General features: G+C 42.4%; 1 non-coding gene across 1 annotated transcript; it reads left to right on the forward strand.

The window, feature by feature from the left end:
* Positions 1-2,859: 2,859 nt before the first annotated feature.
* Positions 2,860-2,963, forward strand: LOC116464272 (U6 spliceosomal RNA). The gene has a single exon (XR_004246890.1). It is a non-coding gene; the product is annotated as a U6 spliceosomal RNA (small nuclear RNA).
* The last annotated feature ends 2,730 nt before the right edge of the window (positions 2,964-5,693 follow it).

Consider the following 5,693-nt stretch of genomic DNA (forward strand, 5'->3'; position numbering starts at 1 on the left):
ATGGTGACGTTGCCACCGAGGGTGACCAGGTAGGTGAGGAAGAACAGGGTGAAGAGTGTGGTCCTCAGGTGTGGGAGGTTGGAGAATCCCACCAGCAGGAACTCTGTCACCAGCCAGGTCCCATTTTCCTGCTGCTTCTCAAGAGCCTCAGAGGAAACAACAGAATACATAAAATAGAGCAATTGATAAGGGTCCGATGTGCATCAGGGACCAGTGGGGAAGGATGACCATTCCCGCATTACAAAAACTGAAAGGGATACTCAGGGACAAGTCCTTTGTTTTCATAATATTACCCAGCTAGCAAGTAACTATTCCACAGATAAGAAAACCACATGGCCAGGCATGGTGGCTCATACCTGTAATCCCACCACTTTGGGAGGCTGAGACAGGAGCACTGCTTCAACCCAGGAATTCGAGACAAACCTGGATAATATAGTAACATCCCATCTCTACGCAAAATTTTTAAAAAAATAGCTAGGTGTGGTGATATGCACCTGTAGTCACAGTTACTCAGGAGGTTGAGGTAGGAGGATGGCTTGAGCCCAAGAGTTCAAGGCTCCAAGGCTCCAAGTCCCCAGTAAGCCATGACCATGCCACTGCACTCCAGCCTGTGCAACAGAGCCAGACCCTACCTTCAAGGAAGGAGGGAACAAAGGAAAGAATAAAGGAAGGAAGGAGGGAAAGAAGGAAGGAAGGAAGGAAGGAGAAAGAAAAGGAGAAGGGGAAGGGGAAGAAGAAGGAGTAGGGGAAGGGGAAGGGAAGAAAAAAGAAAGAGAAGGAAGGAAGGAAAAGAAGGAAGGAAGGAAGGAAGGAAGGAAGGAAGGAAAAGAGGGAGGGAGGGAAAGAAAGGGAAAGAAAAAAGGAAAGAAAGAAGGAAAGAAAGAAAGAAAAGAAAGAAAAAGAAAGAAAGAAAGAAAAGAAAGAAAGAAAGAAAGAAAGAAAGAAAGAAAGAAAGAAAGAAAGAAAGAAAGAAAATAAAATCACAGGACTCTATAAGGAAATGATATTTGATGTGTAAGAGGAAGATGGTAGGAATGCCTTAGTTTGAGTTTCCCTAGAAATGGATGCTTGATAATGATTCAAGGGCAGATATTCTATCTGGGAGATGATTTCAAACAACATGGGTGGAAAGGTAGGAAAGTGAGAGGGAAGAGTGACAGCCAATAAAATATGTATCATCAAGGAAGTTACTTCTGTGAGCAACTGGAATTTAATCCTATGTGGGAAATGCAGAAAAGTGTCAAGGAATAAAAAGCTCAATGTTATCCCACCCGAGGCATGAGGGAGCTGAGGGATGTGGCCACCCAATACCATTAGTCTACGGTTGAGGGTTTCTCCCAGGAGGCATTAATGTCCCAGCACTTGCTGCTTGCTATGTGTACAGAAAATTCAAAGTCTGGCTGCTCAGCAAAAAACAATGACAGCCATGGAGATGTGGGTGAGAAGTTTACAGGGTCTGCTATAGTCCACGTGAAAAGAATGCCCTAGGAAGGCAAAGACTGCAACATTGATACCTGAAATGAACCAAATAACATTTTCAGGAAGGTGAGGTCGGCAAGATTGCGGAATAGAAGTTTTCTGCCTTTGTTCCCTTCACCTACCAGAAATCTGCTAGCAACTATTCAAAGGCAAGAATTCTATCATTCATATCCAGACCTTAGGAGTGAGGCTGAGATGCCCCCTTGGACTGAAGAATTAAAAAAAAAAAAAAAGTCATGGTGAAACAATAAGAGGAATGGTTTTCTTTGACCACACTGCCCCCTCCATGAGGCTGCAGGACACCATAGCTGAGAGTCCCCCTGGGCCCATGGTTTCTGCGGTGGTAGGGTTGGGCTGGAGGTGGATGTGCAACTTCCCCACCATTCTGGAACCCTTTGTAGATGGCTCGCTCCTATAGCATCCCACTTGAAATATTGGGAATGGTGGCAGGGCTGGACCATCTGGAGTCAGGACAAAGAACAGGGGGTAAGGGGCTCATAGGAACCAGCTCGTGGATTTTGGTGCTGCTCTGCATTCCCACCAGCAGAGATGCCACACCATAAAAACTAGCCAACAGCATCATGTGCAGGAAACATGGTGCAAATTCCTAACAATAGTACTGCCCAGCCAGGGAAGGCAACTTCCAACCATGCCTGATCGGAGACAATTGCAGAGCCCAGGCCTACATGACGGCAGAGCCCAGCCAGTGGTCTTATCAGGCTCTGGAGCACAGTCAGAAGAAATACCATTCAATCTCAGAGGACAGGAAGCAACTCAAGTCGAATTAGAGAACTCACCAAATTTGCCTGTCTGGGGTTGCAACCAGCCAGCATATCCAGAATCCCAAACTAGACTACATAGTAAAGGTCTATCACCACCAAACAACACTTGCAGAGACTGGAAGGGATGTCCATCTCCTATCTGCATAAAGACACCAGGTTTATGAAAAACCAGAGAAATGTGACACCACCAAACAAAAAACTAATAAAGCTCCAGTAATGGATCCAGAAGAAAAGGAAATCTATGATATGACTGAAAGAGAATTCAGAATAATTGTCTTGAAGAAGTTCAAAGAACTATAAGAAAATACAGATGGAAAACTGAATGAAATTTAAAACAAAAATGAACAAATTTAGAAGTTTGGCAAAGAAATAGAAACTATTAAAAGAACAAATAGAAATCATAGAGATTTTAAAATATAGTAACTGAACCGATAAACTCAATACAAAGTAACAGTAAGAATGTAGAAATGTTTTGTGTGATCAAAGTGAAGTTATAGCTTAAAATAACTTTTTATAACAGATGTGTTTTACAAGATTCATGATAACCCCGAAGCAAAAACCTATAATAGATACACAAAAAATTAAAAGGAAGAAATCAGTGCTTACTTTGACAACACATATACTAAAATTGGAATGATACGGAGATTAGCATAGCCCCCGCACAAGGATGAAATGCACATTCATGAAAGGTTCCAATATAAAATTGGTTTTAAAAGAAAGGAATCAAAATATACCACTAGAGAAAATCATTTAAGCACAAAGAAAAACTGTAAGAGGAAGAAACAAAAATAATTTATGAAACAACTAGAAAACAAGAAAATGACAATAGTAAGTCCTTGCCTATCAATAATTACCTTGAATGTAAATGAATTAAATTCTCCAAGCAAAAGACATAGAGTGAGTGAATGGATAGAAAGGAAGACCTAATCATTTGCTGCCTGCAAGAGACTCACTTCAATTCTAACGACACACATGGAATGAAAGTGAGGGGATAGAATAAGATATTCCCTTAAAATGAAGCCAAAAAAGAGCACAGGTAATGATACTTAAATCAGAAAAAAAAAATAGGCTTTAAATTGAAAACTGAAAAGACAAAGACATTTTATAATGATAAAGGGGTCAATTCAGCAAGAGGATACAACAATTGTAAATATATATAATACACCAAACAGTGGAATATCTAAATGTATAAAACACATATTCTCTGAGGGATTCATGCCATGAAAAAGTACTAAGTTTGACTTGAAATCTTCAGAAACTAAAGCAAAATGAAGTCCCAACCCAAAAAACTCACTCCACTTGGCAAATCCAGATCTAAGAAAAAGCATACTGGCAGAGATGACCCAAATATGTCTCTGAAACAGGCGTATTTACAGCAAAGTAAGCAGTAGCAGAGAGAAGAACAGAACCTTTTATAGAGACAACGATAGAAAGTCAATTACATGAAAGACTTCATGGAGAAAAAAGTAATTGAATATGACTATTTAAAAAGTATAATTCCAAGGCCAGGCACAGTGGCTCATGCCTATAATCCCAGCACTTTGGGAGGCCAAGGTGGGCAGATCAGTTGAGGTCAGGAGTTCGAGATCAGCGTGGCCAACATGGTGAAACGCCATCTTTACCAAAATATACAAAAATTGGACAGGCATGGTGCTGTGTGCCTGTAGTTCCAACTATTCAGGAGACTGAGGTGGGAGAATCACTTGAACCCAGGAAGCAGAGATTGTAGTGAGCTGAGATCACACCACTGCACTCCAGCCTGGGTGAGAGAGAGAGACTCTGTCTCAAAATAAAAATAAATAAAATAAAATAAAAAGTATAATCCTGAACACGACAAAATATTGTTAAATTGAAACAAACTTATAATCAAATCACAAACTAAAAAAGTTGTCCAGCCAGTAGTCATATCAGGCTATAGAGCACAGTCAGAAATACCATTCTGGCCTGGTGCGGTTGCTCATGCCTGTAATCCCAGCACTTCAGGAGGCAGAGGTGGGTGGATCACCTGAGATCAGGAATTTGAGACCAGCCTGACCAGCATGAAGAAACCCCATCTCTACTAAAAATGCAAAATTAGCCAGGTGTGGTGGCGTGTGCCTGTAATCCCAGCTACTCAGGATGCTGAGGCAGGAGAATCACTTGAACCAGGGAGGCAGAAGTTGCAGTGAGCCACGATAGCACCATTGCACTACAGCCTGGGCAACAAGAGTGAAACTCCATCTCAAAAAAAAAAAAAAATCCACCTCAGAGGACAGGAAGCAACTCAGCCCAATTAGGGAACAATTAACAAAATAGCAATAGTAGATTCTAAAACATGTTTACCTCTCACAAAGCAAACCAATCATTAAGCCGAAACACCGAGGCCCACCCACCCAACATTCGTGGAGTTCAAATAAAGGCTCGCATATCATGTGACAATATTTAAACTTAAAAGTGAAGCTAACAAATAGTCCAATGAAATATGTTCTAACTCACCACACTGAGAAACATACCTTCATAATAACATAACATGCCAGATTTCAATTTCAAGTTTCTGGACTCTTCAGAGATCCCCTCCATGGTGTGATGCTGTGGGAAGCACCCTGAGCCTGTTCCTGGCCCATGGCTTGCCCCCTTTCTCTTCCTACCCCAGGTACCATCCAGTATTGCAAGGGGCCAAATGTGTATGTGTACAGATATCCCAACCATGCACACTCCAGATGCAGCTACACCCTCCACCAGCCACCACCACTCCACCACATCCAAGGAATGACACCCCAGCGGTGTGGTTCATATCAGAGGGATGTAGTCAAGGAAGAGATCTGCTCTTTGACCCTGCTAGTGGCTTGAAGGCACCTAGACAGGGAATGCTGGGGTCCTGCAGAGCATTGTCTACAAAGAGATTCAAGGTCAACACATACTCTTGGCTTCATGGACTCTTCACCCTTTGGGGTGGGGTAGGACAGAGTAGGGTCTGAGTAGAGTCCTCAGAACCATCAATGCCAGGGCAGGGCCCCTCTTGCTCAAAGCTAACAGTGGTCCTCTAATACCCCAGTACAAAATCAGCAGATGACCCTGATTTCATCATAATATAATGTGTACATGGATTGAAACATCAAACTCTACTCTGTAAGTACATAGAATTATTATGTATCTGCTCAGCTAATTCCACCTGTAGATTTTTCTCATTGAAAAATGATCTCAGCTGGGTGTGGTGGCTTATGCCTGTAATCTCAATACTTTGGGACACCAAAGCACGAGGATTGCTTGAGCCCAGGAGTTCAAGACCAGCCTGAGCAAGATCGTGAGACCCCCCCATTTCTACAAAATAAAAAATTAGCCAGGTAGGGTGGCAGGTGCCTGTAATCCCAGCTACTCAAGAAGCTGAGATGGGAGGATCATTTGGGCCTGGGAGGTTGAGGCTGCAGTGAGTCATGATCAGGCCACTGCACT

Source organism: Hylobates moloch, unplaced genomic scaffold, assembly GCF_009828535.3.
Source record: "Hylobates moloch isolate HMO894 unplaced genomic scaffold, HMol_V3 SCAFFOLD_357, whole genome shotgun sequence".
Classification (NCBI taxonomy): domain Eukaryota; kingdom Metazoa; phylum Chordata; class Mammalia; order Primates; family Hylobatidae; genus Hylobates; species Hylobates moloch.